Source organism: Poecilia latipinna, unplaced genomic scaffold (assembly GCF_001443285.1).
Source record: "Poecilia latipinna isolate Pla-1442-1.1 unplaced genomic scaffold, P_latipinna-1.0 Scaffold162, whole genome shotgun sequence".
NCBI lineage: Eukaryota > Metazoa > Chordata > Actinopteri > Cyprinodontiformes > Poeciliidae > Poecilia > Poecilia latipinna.
In genome coordinates, this window is record NW_015112778.1 from 63,885 (window position 1) to 77,867 (window position 13,983).

Consider the following 13,983-nt stretch of genomic DNA (forward strand, 5'->3'; position numbering starts at 1 on the left):
TGCATATATTTAGGACATTCTTTTTAGGTAGGTTATTGTGCTAAAAGCCATGCACTGTCATTATCTGTAAGCTATAATCATCCAAATTACCATATGTAAAGGAGTTTCAGTGCTTTTTTGAAATGAGTTACTGAAATAAATTCACTTTTTCATGATATTCTAATTTTAGATGTAGTTGTAATGTCTCAGTTTTCTATTTTTATATTGCTTTATTTAGTAAACCTGTTGTTTCACGTACATTTGACTAGGTTTTAGGCTATACCATACAGTTCATTTGAGGATACAGTACAGTATATTCGCTTAATATAAACCCCGAATGCATCTGTTGCATTGATTGATTTATTGATCGAGGTTTAACCATGTATGGATGCATTTTTCTTTTGCGGGCGTGAGCATTCAACCGCGCTAGTTTCTGTGGCGGCAGGCGTGGTGAAAACAGAGAGGTGGGAGGAAAAAAAAAAAAAAAACTTCATGTGCGTCGTCATATGTGAAAGTAGTTCCGGGCACCGAACTAAGGGGGGAGAGTCCCGGATGTTGGCTCGGCTGCCGAGAGAAAGGCGAACGGGAGAAGGCGGAGAAGCCGAGGAGAGGGACGGCGCGGCACTGTAGGCACACCGGGCGAAGATCTCTGCACAGAGGACAACAACTGTCAGGAGCTCTGGGCTCTCCTGAGCTGGCGGGGAAGGACACTCTGTGTTGGACAAGAGGTGGTGGACGGAGCGGGGAGACAGCTGCTGTTAAACTACCGTGAGGATTACCAGAGAGAGCCGCCGTCTCTGCTGCTTTCATCCTGAGTAAGTGAGCTACACGGGAATGGAAGTTGAACTAAAGGCCCACGAAATGGACGACTTTGACGGGGAAGTGAGCTGCAGAGAAGTTCTGAGGGGGTTGGGCCCTTGCTTTAAGCTTGCTACTCAACGTGTCTGGCTGTCCTTGTGGAGATAAATTAGTGTATTATGCCTCCGATATGGCCAGCGAGTGTTTCCCTGCGGTCAGTGAACGTTCACTCCGGAGCCGTTGCTCTAACTCTCCGGAGTTGACAGCTCCTGCGTTAGCCTGCTAGCTCCACCGTGCAACCGGTGACAACTGGCGGGGCAACTTTGACAGCTAAACTAGCCAGCCTCTCTAGGCAGCTAACTCATCCTGAGGGTTGTCGGAGCTTTTCATAGCTAATAGGTGTGCTTTTTTCTTTTTCGTTTGCATTTGGGAGAATTTGGTGACCTATCCCCAAACCCCCCAGCAGCAGCAGCAGCCATCGTTAGCTAGCTGTTTGGTATGTGAGACGTTGTGGGTCCAGCATGGAGTGGGTGAGCCCAGTGTCATTTGGCTTCCCTGCGTGCTCTGGCGCTGTTTGATTCACAGCTGTTGCGGCGTGTTTTCTCCTCTGTCAATCGTCTGTTTTACGGGGCGGCCAGTAAATTCCTCCAGAAAAAATAAAAATGAATAAATGACGAGCCTCTCCTGTAAAAACTGCTCTGCTTTCATGATCGGGTTGCAGGCTGGGCTGCACAATCAACAAGTGTAAAACATGTTTCAGATGAATTTCATGCTACTCATCTGGAGCTTGACTCTGATATGCGTACAAATAGTCTTGATTATAGATTTATTCTACGATAACAACGAAGGATAATCATTTATGTTAATTTTTTACATTTTTGTTCGGTTCAAACAGACTTATTTAACTCATACTTTATGTCAAAATAAACAATTTAATCAAACTTAAAATTAACTTAATATTCACATGATGGTAATATTGTGTTTCTAGGTAAAAAAAAAATATTTTAAAAGCTGGGATTCAGGGCTAATTTTTCCCCTCAATTCGTTGAAGCCTGTCCTAAGTTGTGACCTATATCTAAAAAAAATGTCTTAGATGTTGCCAAAAAGCACTCTTAATTGTCTGATAAATGTTTTTTCCTTGTTATAGGTTATTAAAAATGTTAAAACAAATGATTTTGCTTGAAAGATAAAAAAAAAAAACTTTAGTTGATACCATAAACGGGTATGCAGGTAAAAGAAAAAAGAAATGGTTGCAGCATTCCAAAGTAATTTAGTCTCTCCATTACTTTATGTAAAAAGTTGTGACTCAAAACAAGACATTCGACACAAAAATTACACATTTCCTGATTTGCTCCAGATATTGAAATTGAATTAGGTATTAGTATATATTTTAGAAATATTTTCAGGAGTTGTAAAATACACAATAAAATCTGAACCCCCATCAAAATAAATTTTCAGTGATGCCAAGATCATACATGTTGATTAAGCATTAGGATTGTTAGGGCAAAATTTATATTCTCAAATTTGCAATTAATCTTAGAAAGCTGTGAAGTAGAATCGCAAAACTTGAATGTTCAGCAAATGATTTATAATGCCTGTTCTGCATATAATAAATGTCAAAATAAGTTACATCATCTGTAAGTGCGGCAGAAGAAACTTCAAATGAAACGAAGATAATGTAAACAAATACAACAAATGGAGACTTTGAAAGCTGAAATTGTGGGGTAATTAATTTCCTCGGTTTACATTAAAGGCTCTGAAAAGTTGTGAACCAAATCACAAAAAAATGCTTTCTCCTCAGTATTACCATAAAAAAAAAAACTCAAGCAATTCTTCATGATGTTTTGGCCTTCTGGGTGTAGAATAACCTTAATAGTCTTTACTAAAAGTTCCATCCAGGAACGTTTGCAGAATGTTTTTGTAATTGGTGGCCAGTTGGGGCCCACTAATAATTTTCGGGGAGCCCCTGAAAACCAAAAAGCCGTTGATAATGGAAAACATTACCTCTCTCCTCGATGTGTTTTCACTGGATGGATGACTCTGCTTTTAATTTCTCCATGTTTTGCAGTTTAAAAAAAATCAGCATGGACTTGATATTCTCATGATGTGGCAAGGTTTCACAATATTGAAACAATAATTATTTATTTACTTAAAACAAGAGAAATAGCTAAATAGGGAATATTGGATCAAAACAATGAAGTTATATCTTTTTTTAAGGCTTTATTGGATCTAGTAGCCTTTATTTGATAGTGAATTAACACGAAAGTGGGTAATGAGAGAAGGGGGAAGACATGCGGCAAAGGTCGTCAGGCTGGGACAGTCGTGTCAAGAACTAAGGCCCCTTTACATGGGTTGTGTTTAACCCATGTGCCACCACAGCACCTCAATAAATTCATATCTTAAGTTAATTTTAAAATATTATAGTACTTTTCATAAACATATTTATTTTACAGGATTTTATCAGTTTATACTGTTCTGCTCTTGATAGAGTAAAGCTAGCTGATATTAGTTTAGCGGTCCGGCTGCAGTAGCTTTCGTTTAGCCAGCTGACTGGCAGTCTGCAGCCTGTAGGAACGCTGTTCTATTAGATAAATAAAGTGCAGATTATAATCTAATCATTATCCCCTCTTATGATGACCTTCTTTTACCTGAAAGCGAACCTAAAATGAAATGAATTTCTGCCTGAAATCAAACAGTTCCCCTTCAACAAACTCAACCCTGACAGACCTTCAGCTTCAGCTAACAAAATGCCCACAGCGTTGGGCAGCAGCAACAATCAAAGGTCAGACCTGGTTTGCTTCTTAATCACCCATCCTTTAAATAGCAGACCTACAGTGCTGTCTGGATCCAGGCTATTTGTGCGTGCAGCTGTAGAGGACACATGGTGTTTACGTTATGATGGTCCTCCATCCAGGTACACGCCAGCCAAAAGTAGCTGCACTTTGCTTCCCCCCTGAAAATTAGCCTCACTCATGTGTCACTGCCTTTATAACGTGCATCTGCTACTGCAGGTTCTCTTGATCACATTTGAAGGAGTAATACATGGAGGTTTCACGAAAAAGCTTTTAGTTGCCACATAAAATGGGATTGCAGCTTGGAAAGACTCGCTTTCTTCATGCTTTGGGCCTTTGATGTTGGTCTCGATTCAGAGTTGAAGAGCAAATTCTTATTTTTTTATTATTTTTTTTTTAGCTTAGAATCTGATAGCAAAAGTCTGTTAACACTTACACCATAATCTTTTAATCAGAATTTTTCAGTTTTGATTTAAATGAACTTGGTAAATATTTTGCTTTAGGGGAAGTATATTTACTAGCAATGCATCAATTTGTTTTTATTACTGGCCACTTCTTTTTTATTTTTCAGTAGTTTGGTCTTCCATTACAGGCTTTGACTAATTTTTTATCCTTTTATAGACTAAAAATGGCTGAAATGAGAGAAAATCAATCTAATTATTCAGTATTTAATCTGTGGAATATTGATCAAGAAAGTTTGAGGCCAATTAATAGTGTAAATCTTAGTTTACCCAAGAAAATGGAAGTGCACCAAGCCTCCAACTGGTAAACGGCGGGTCATATACGGACAAATTTTGATTCATCAAATCCCCCCACAACATATATTTTGATGTATTTTTATTTTTTTTAGATTATTTGAAAGATCAGATGCCACTTATGCTTTGATGCAAAAGTGAGGATGACCTTCTTATCCATTAATTTTCTGTTTGATTCAAAAGCATCAAAGAACTTTCAGCATATTTTTGGTAGTTTTTCTGTCTGGACTGGCTTGACCCTTATCCCAATCAGAGACGGGTCTTGAATCCGGCTCAATTATGAATCGAATAAGACTGGTAACTTTTTGTTGATGGAGGTCAGATGACCTTTGTATTACATTCACAATGGCTTCCCATTCGGCTTTCGGGGTTATGCTCTTCAACAGATCAGCGGTTTGTGTACAAGTTGATGTTTTCTACGGTTTTTACTATCAGAAGCAGCTCATTTTGAATTCTGCATGTGGCCCCGTGCTGAGCCGGTCTCACCGAGACGGTTTTTAATTTCTCCCCTTGTTGAAGTGATTATTCAAATGGCCATCCATGAGGTGTACTTATCAGACTCCTGGTGGTCCTCTAGCCCCCGGCAAGTAGAGCGGCCATCAAAGCCCCCCCCCCCTCATCTCCACGCTGTGTAGTTGGATGGCACCCAACAGGCAATCTCTGTTGCAACCTCTATTAGACTGTCACATCTCCCCCTCCCTGAGGCGGGAAACCTTTTGTGCTACACGATTGGCAGATGGCGATTTATTCTCAAGGAGTTCTGATGCTCTCGGTCAAAGGTCTCCGTCTGGTATGTTTTTACAATGACTTATCTTTTGGCTAACCTCACATTGCTTTTGGAGCCTATCCTATATTCTTCTTGTAAAGAGATAAGAAAAAAAAAAACAGGATCTTACTCACCGTTTCATGGCGGGGTTTAAGACTTTCTCAGGGCTCAGACTCACTGTGGAGTTTCTGTCTTGCAGAAGGTGAGGAGGGAATTGCTCAGTCTTCATTAGTGACGCTCTCCATCACTGGAATGCAGATGAGCTATGAAGCCAATTCATCTCCTGGAAATGCCTCCCTGATTCCAATTTGAATCTTGTTTGCAGTGGCATTGTGTGAGCCCACTTCTCCATGTTAAAGAAGTCTCTTTATCTGAGAGATCAGAGGGGGATAATTGCACTTAAGTGAACCTCATTTAGCGCTGGCCAGAGCAATTACTGTAACTGCAGTTCTTCCCACTATTTTTTTTTAATCCTATTTTTTCAGAAGGCAAAGAGTAGCTGTCATTGAGTGTCTGTAGCTGAATAGCATGGCATTGGCATGGCATCATGGGAATGACATGTCCTTTGATGGGTTTTAATTAGTTTTTTTTTTTTCAGATTTTCTTCTCTGTCTGAAGAAAAGTATAATTAGAAATGACAATTAGAAATGCATTATTTTTATTATACAAGGGTGAAAATAAATTACTTTCAAGGTAGTGTAAGGTGGAAACAACAAGAAAAATTTCTTCAGACAAAGCCCCCAACCCCCTGGGCTTTTTTTTTTTTTTTTGGTGGGATGGGGGAGATGTTTTATCATTAATGTTATTCAGGAGCCAAATTTTGAGTTTTGCTCAGCTGGGTGCTTTAATCTATTTTTGCTGTCAATTAATGAATTTTTAAAGAGCCGTTCGCTGGATACGGTTGGATGTGGGAATGCGGCGCGGGTTCGCTTTTTCAAGCGATGCCTCCACTCCGCCGCACGCCCTCCTCACGGGATGGAGAGAGCGAATTTACTGAAGCTCTAGACTTTCATTTTTTATTCATCCAGCAACGCACTGTCTGAGCTCTCCTCATCTGACCTCCTCCCAATCTATCGAGCCGAGTTTTGTCAGTGAACGAGTCCAATATGCTCCGATTCATGTCTTGGCTCGGAGTGCGGTGTCGACATAAAATCAGGGAAGCTTGTGATATTTAATTCAGCTGGCCCGTTGCCGAACGTTATTGGAACATTTGCACAGATATATGTTTCATCTGAAAGCGTATCTGTTTATTTCCCCAGTCTGACTAATCAGGGTCCATCTCTGTTGCAGGGGAACCACTGTAGCAACAACCCACAGCAGGGCTTGGTGGGGAAGTTTAGCCAGGATGGGCAGGGGGAGATGGAGGCCTCTGTACTGAAGCACATGGTGGTTCTTCTGACTCATTTCACATTAGTGAGCAGAGAAAATGATTGATAATTGTTCTTACTATTCAAACTATTGCTCATCATTATTGTTTTGAATTACTTTTATGTTCGAAGAAAAACCGAAGGTTGCTGAGTTGAACGAATGGGCTCTGTTCAGGTCAGTTTTATTATGCATCTTAATTCTATTTATTCATTTATATCATCTGAGATTTAATTTACCGTGCAACTTATGAATAGAATAACCTTAAGAAGAAGCATTGGATGAGTTTTGAATGCTGTGAAGAAGGGTTTTATTTGCTTTTTATTTTTTTTTATACCTTGTCCTTGAGTTTTGATGGGTCCTCTGAGTTTTACCGCCAGTGGAGGGATTTCATGTTCTTGGAGGATTCACACTCTTGGGAGACCTTTGTGCTGCGTGCAGAAAGGAGAGCGCACTAAGCTGACACGGCTTAAGTAATGTGGAGCTTTCATTTTAGTGTTTTGCATAAGTGCTCATTCATTGCAGTCACAGCTCTGGCAGGTTTAAGATAACACTTAAAAAAAGAACATGTTAAAAACAGACGTAAGTAAAGAAATTTGGAGTGCAGAAGAAAACTATACGTTTGCAGTCAAATTCATGTTATAAATATCCTTACAGCTTAATTTTTTTTCTTTTTTTTAAATTATTGTATGCAGTAGTGGTGCTAACATGCAGCAAAAATGTTATTGAAATTTATTGAGCTCACAGCTGTGCAACACCATTCCTAAATGACCAAAGTTTAAGATCCAGAGTACAGGGTTTTTAAGACGTGAATGGAGAGGGGAATCCCACTGTAATGTTAATTATTCTGATGCGACCACTCTTTCCTTATCAGTCGTCAAAGACTAGAAGGTTTGCACTTAGACTCTCAATCTGATCCTGCAGAAAAGTTAAGAAAAAAACATCAGTACCGGTGGTGTTCTCCTTTTTCCCCAGGAGAATATTCTGCAGGAAAGAGGTAAAATGCTGCTTGAGCACAGGGTTAACTTTGTGAGGAATGCTACTATAATGTACCGACAATTAAAAATAGGTGACACCTTCCATTGTTCTCACATTATTTTAACTGCAATGGCTATACAAGTAAATACATGAGCAGTATTACAAAGTTAATCAGTGGCTTCTTTATTTAGACATTCACAGCCTTACAAACACAAATGTTGCTTTTAAAAATAACACCCATAATCAGAAAGGCATCTTCACTTTACCAGTTGCATTAAGTAGGAAAACAATAACTATTCAGTCATTTTTTAAAATAAAATGGCAAAAATAATCCCAATCATATCAGTTTGTCATTTGGAGAAATTAATCAAATGTTTCTTTTTTTTTATCACAATATGAATATCTCAATACATTTTTATTTCTAATATAAAAGAAGAGATATGACACACGATACATTTTTCAGCCATATTGTCCAGTTCTAATTTTTTTGTTTTGACTACTAAAAAAGGTATTTATAAGCATTTTTATAGGTATCTTCTGGGTGGTTGTGGTTCCTAATCTCCTGGACCGAATATTGTGGGTTGACTGTATTTCCCATCCCTGATGACAAGGTCTCAACTAAAATGTTCAAAGCTTTGTAATTTGTTTCTAAAAATAGCTGACTCTGCCTTACAGCTGCAGACTTGAACACAGAGCCGGTGACTGAAAACTGCAGAAGCCAATAGAGTCTTTCTTTCATGTCTGTGTTCGTTATACTTCAATAAAACAAGGCAATAAAAGTCCAAATTTAATGGGAGAAGGTGTTCATCAAGACTGACCAGTCGGGTAAATGTGTACTGTAGCCAAAATTCTTAAAATATTTATTTTCAGCATGTTTTCTGCCAGCATACACTGTTTGCATAAAGAACACTGAGCCAGTGGACATCAGAATTATGAAATTATGGGTTTTAAACCGAGTAAAGACAGCAGTGCAACTTTAAAAGAAAGTCACTAGCTTGACAAATATCTCTTCAGTTATCTGGGGACAGTTCAGGGTGTCAAATGAGACGCTTGCTATTTTAACAGTAAAAATATAACCTCTATTAAAGCATCTATTTATTTGAGGCCAGAAGAAAGTATTTTTTTTCTGCCGTGTTGCTCAAATAAAGAGAAGAAACTGATCATATGTCGTATTTACCCAGCAGTCTTTTGTGTGTCTGTTAACGCAAGAGACAAAGTTTCCTATTGTGGCTTGTTGAAAGTGATCCGTACATGATGTGACTGGATCTGGCCTGTTCAGATTTCTGACCCAAAATGTTGTAGAATATCACCTGGGGGGAGTAATTTAACCAGAGTTTCACACATTGAGTTGTATCAGATTTAAAGTTGGACCTGAAAGAGGCTTGGAGAGGCGTTTGGATGTAACAGCAGATGGTTTTTGATTAAGCGCTTGTGTGTGAGAAGTTTAGTTCAAGAATACAAAGGCCTCATGATTTTTAATTTAATGTAAAAATGGGTAAAACACTTTGTTATTCTTTGAAGCAGAACTTAATGCTGTTCCTGATACAAATATCCTATTTTACCAAACGGGTCAAGTTGTTTGAGAAAAGTCTGCAGGTTAATGTTTGCTGTAAAAATATGTCTGATTTACTGCAACGGCATTCATGTCCGGAAAGGAAGTCTGCAGAACACATTTTCAATATGTTAATCTCATTATGATGATGTAGCAGTTTGCAAACATTCACACTTTACGTTTGGAGATGGTTATCTTTTTCACCCATTCAGATACCGAAAGAAGATGTCTGCCACTGCATGTTGAGTATAGGCAAATAATGCTTGTTCTGTGAGGGTTCATAATGAATTGACAATAAATGGAAAGAGTCTAATATGAGTTCTTCTGAAATCCCCATCAGGTAAAATAGATCATGTCAGATTTGTCCATTTTAATCAGCATCTTATCTTCATGAACGTTGTGATTGGTGCTAAAAAACCTTAGCAACTTCTTACATTTAAAGCAAAATTAAATGTTTGTTTAAAAAAGTCTAGTTACAATTGTTTATTTTAAAATCTTAGCCATTTATTCATAATCTCCTAGCCCCAAGTTATTTTTAAAAAAATTTTTTTTAAATTGTAGTTGTTTTTTCTGATCAAAAAAACGTTCTAAATAAACGGTTCCAAGTGTAGTAATTATAACATTTTTCAAAGGAACTAATATTTTGCCTCCACCACCATCCAATGTGGAGTTTTAAAAAAAAAAGAGTTATATTACTGTAAACCTCCTCCAAGCTGTTTTATTTTCTAAACGGCTACAGTCTTCAGGATATGCACATCTTACTACTTCTGATTGTATTTGGATTTAGCATAAACGCTACCTCTTAACCCCTTTGTTTTGATATGACTTGTCGGTAACATGTTTTTTTTTTTTTTTTGGTGGGTTTAGTCGTTCATATGTGTGTGGGGGGGTGGGGGAAATACAGGATGAGTTGTTCTCCTGCTTCTTACACCAAGCAATTTGCTTTGAACTTGGCTATTCCTAACCACTAGTTAAAGCAGCATGCTGCACCCTGTTCACTGCTCTTCCTGTTGTTGGGTCTGAAGCAGAGATGGACACATCAGACCTGCAGCTCAGGTGCTTCAACAGTTCAGCTATAGAAACTGATCACTGTTCTGTAGTTCATGTCATAAACTCAACACTATGAATTATTCTTTTTTTTTTTAAATGATCAAAATGCACACTACGGAGACAAAAGGAGAAAAGGCTGATTTGCAGTAATTTGCATGGTTACAAACTGTTTATAAAATGGAAGTAGGAAGGGATGAAATGGTGATGTGCAGGTATGAGACGAGGCTAATTTGTGCAGACGAGACTTCAGACTTTGAGTAATGATGGATTATGTGGTTAAAGCAGACCTTAGACCTGTTGGTTAATGTTTGGTACATTTAGGAATGTAGTTTACTTTCCAATGACTGAAGCTGATACTCTCACAGCAAACTGAAGGGAAGTGGATCATGAATCATAAATTCACAAGACGGGATGCATGTCAGGGGTCTGATGGTGTTGGTCAGTGTTTGTGAGACTCTTTTTGTTCCAAAACTTCAGCTGTTTTCTGATTTCGGACCGTGCTAACGCGGGTTATTCCTGAAACAGCTTCACGTTGTTACAGTGCGTGTGAGGCCCATGATCTGCAGCAGTGTGTGCCAGGCTTTGCAGATGTGGTGGTGTTTGCAGCAAAGCTGTAGCGGGTCCATTAGACCCAATGATTTAGCACTTTTTCTTTTCTGCCTCCTTGTTGGGTCTCATTATCCTCTGCATGCTCAGCAGAATCGCACGTCAAAATCCCCCTCTGCTGTCGTCATTTGTTTCGTTTCTTTTCTCCACCTGATGGATTAGCCTTAGATGTTCACGTTTTTTTTCTTCTTCTTCATGTGTGATTCAGAAAAACCCTCGCCGAAGCCAAAGATTCTCTCTGCGGAGTTGAAGGAAATGTTGATCTATGTAGACCAGGGAACCCACACAAGCGATGACTCTCTCTTGCCACAGTCTGTTTCTTGATTTATGCTGCATTTTGTTTCTCGGTGTTTGTGTCTCTCTTTACAATATACTCTCCTGTGCTCTTCACTTAGCAAACATGTCTGTGGAGAATTCAGAAGAATGCATCTTGTTACTCAGATGAGTCATACTTCCTCTGGCCTGGATGCCTCTCCCTCAGGGTGGATGAATGAGAGGGCGGAGAGGTTAGCATGAGGAGGGGCTCGCTGGCAGAGACGACATGGTCGGTGCCTGTTGCTTAATGCAATTAGGACCACATTGGTGTGTCTGTCTCAGGTTTTCACCCTTTTGCATCTGACCTGCATAGAGAAAAGTGTCTGACTGACAGCTTTGATCAAGCTGAGTCACTACCTGTTTAGAAATCTGCGGCTCTGGTCCGACCCCAGAGGTCAGCCGCTCCGCCGAGGCACTGTAGCCCCTGGAGCGGAGCCCGGGGCCCCGGCTCTGCAGGAAAACAACTCTGCACAAATAAACCGAAAAAATTATAATGGAATACAAAGATTCTTGTTTTTTTTGTTTTTTTTGGAGTTGCTAGGCTTAAGTATTCTGTTGTGTAACACAAATTTACACTCCCTAATTCTCTGAAATTGATAAAAATTTCTCAGTATGCCACAAAAATGCATAGTTAAAAATTGGAGTTTCATGAAATGTGGAAAGTGTCAGTGTAGCGTGAGGCCTTTCTTAGCTCTACTTCATTCTCTTCTATACCTGCTTTCTTTGGTCTCCTGCCAAAACTTATGACTCACAGGAGACTGAATGACCTACTTTGTGGGAGCGCCAGAAGATCTTTTTTTATTTTTCTCTTTTTTTTTATTTGCAAGTTAGAACACAGGGTAAATATAAGTCAATTAAAATGCACTTAATACACCCATTTTTGGATTTAAGTACCTAAAGGCTGTGTCAGCATGGAAGCCACCTCAGAGGATTCCCTTTATTATCACAAGCCGGGAAGATATGCAGTAAACAGTTTAGAGCTGCTGTTTCATTAAAAAAGCAAACCGAGGCTGGGGCCACAGTGGTTTTTTGTTAAGCCAATTAAAAATATAACTCATTTAAGTGCTGTCATAATCCGGCTATATGTGCTTTTATTTCCCTTCCGCTCATTCCTGCTTTGTTCGGGATGTTGGAGATTATGGTTTCTACATGCAGACAAAGCGTTGGCATCAGTGAAAGTGGAGTGAAGGCCTTGTGAGTTTGTTTTAGTAATTACAGAGTTGTGGCTGCACTGTAAGGGTGAAGTTTGAACAGTTGCTTTTGTGTTTTATGTGGATTAGGGCAGGAGATAAAAGTCCTGCAAAGAAGCAGATTCCCAAACGCCTGGTTTACACGCGTCTCGCTGTGAAAAGAATGCGTGGAGTCGATCAAAGGGCTGCAGGATTACTGAGGTGGTTCGAGCCGCTTATTTGAACGGGAAGAGATGCAGCATTACAGCAGATGGAATTTCCATTTTAATCGCTAATTGCTGTTTTTTGGTCGTGTTGTTTCTCATTGATGCAGAAACAAGCTGCGCAGTCGAACGTGTCGCCTCGGCTGCTCTTTTTTTTTTTCTCCTCTTCCTTTTTACACATCTCTGCCTCTTTGATTTGTCAGTTTTGTTTTAGTCTGTCGCCTTCGTCTTGACACGATTGCCCCCGTTTGCGCCGACCTCCTGGAACCCCCCCCGGCATGCCCGCCCCGGGGTGTGTGTTCAGTCATTTATTCGGCTTCCTTTAAAAGACTGCCGTGCCTTCACTTCCCTCCTTGTTTCCCTCCTCTCATTAGGATGCAAAAGGCAGAGTAGTGTTTGGTCTGAAAGGGAGTTACTGGCATGTACAGTGGGGGGTTAGGGAGGTGCTGCAAGCATCAGGACTTTAATGACTTAATGTGCACTGTATGCCCCTGCCACACTCCAGCTAACTTCTGCTGGCAGCTCGCATTACTCTGATTTCTTTCCTTCTTTGCAAGCGTCCTCTCGCAGAGAGTGAAAATGGTGCGCTGACAAAAGTGACAATAATTGGAGAGGAACAAATTATGAACTCTCTGGTTAATGCTGATTGCAGCTTGGGTTTATGCCTGATAATCCCCATTAAGTAGGCCGAAATGACTGCCTCTTTGAACACCTCTTTTATTTTTTTTTTATCTTGTCTGTTTGCAATTAATTTGCAATTAATTTTTTCACATATTTTCTTTTCTTTGGAAGGTCCCAGCGGTGAACCTATTTGACCACCACTCAGGGATTTTGATTTTCTTTTCACGAAACTTTCTTTTCCTTCTGCTTTTACTAAAATCCTCTTGAGACTATTTTAAAGTCCAAGCAAGAAATCTCCCAGTCCAGGTGCACACAACCATGATTGCCTGTTTGTATTATCAGAGCAACATAAAGGCGTTTTTTCCCAGTAGTCTGGATGTTTCCACTGGAGCAAAAAGGCAGAGCTACTGATTAAAGCTAGTGGTGACTATGCTGCTTGACCTTTACTGTTTCTGGCTTTAGGATAAAATCTGTCACGGCCCAAATTGACTGCAGCACCACACGTCACTTAACATGAAACCTAATTATTAATTATGGCAAGCATATTTATTCTTCGGTGGCATATGCTTTTCAGGTCATGCAAAACATTGTCGAAGCTTTAGTTAGTGGTGAATTTAAATTAAAATAATCACAATTCATTTGAAATAGTAGTTCACTCAGACTTGTACAACATAATAAGTACATAGCTTTACCTTAACTGGGTTATAAAAAGGCAAAGATATTTGTTCCTAATTTTTGCCAGATTTCTCAACTTGAACAGGTTGTAGCTTTTATTTGATGAGTAGTGTCTAGCAGAACACTTCATTAACTGCATTTCTTGCCTTGCAAGTTTCCAGTAAGCATTTGTAGACAATTTTATTAACTCTCAATTATTTCATACTAGAATATGAAACACTAAAATGTTCCATAGTTCCTCTTCTTATGGTTTAAAGTCCTTTTAATGAAATGCTAGAGAACGTGCTGGAGTCACCTGGCTTTTCTGTACATGTATGGAACATGGAGTTTCGCCCCTG

The 13,983-nt window shown here is 39.4% G+C and overlaps 1 protein-coding gene across 1 annotated transcript in view; it reads left to right on the forward strand.

Moving 5' to 3' along the window:
• The first annotated feature begins 502 nt into the window (after positions 1-502).
• The window catches only part of foxj3 (forkhead box J3), a 109,999-nt gene continuing 96,518 nt past the window's right edge, over positions 503-13,983 (forward strand). Inside the window, exon 1 of the mRNA XM_015029780.1 lies at positions 503-794. The gene's annotated coding sequence lies outside the window, so the exon portion shown is untranslated. The remainder of the gene's footprint in view (positions 795-13,983) is intronic.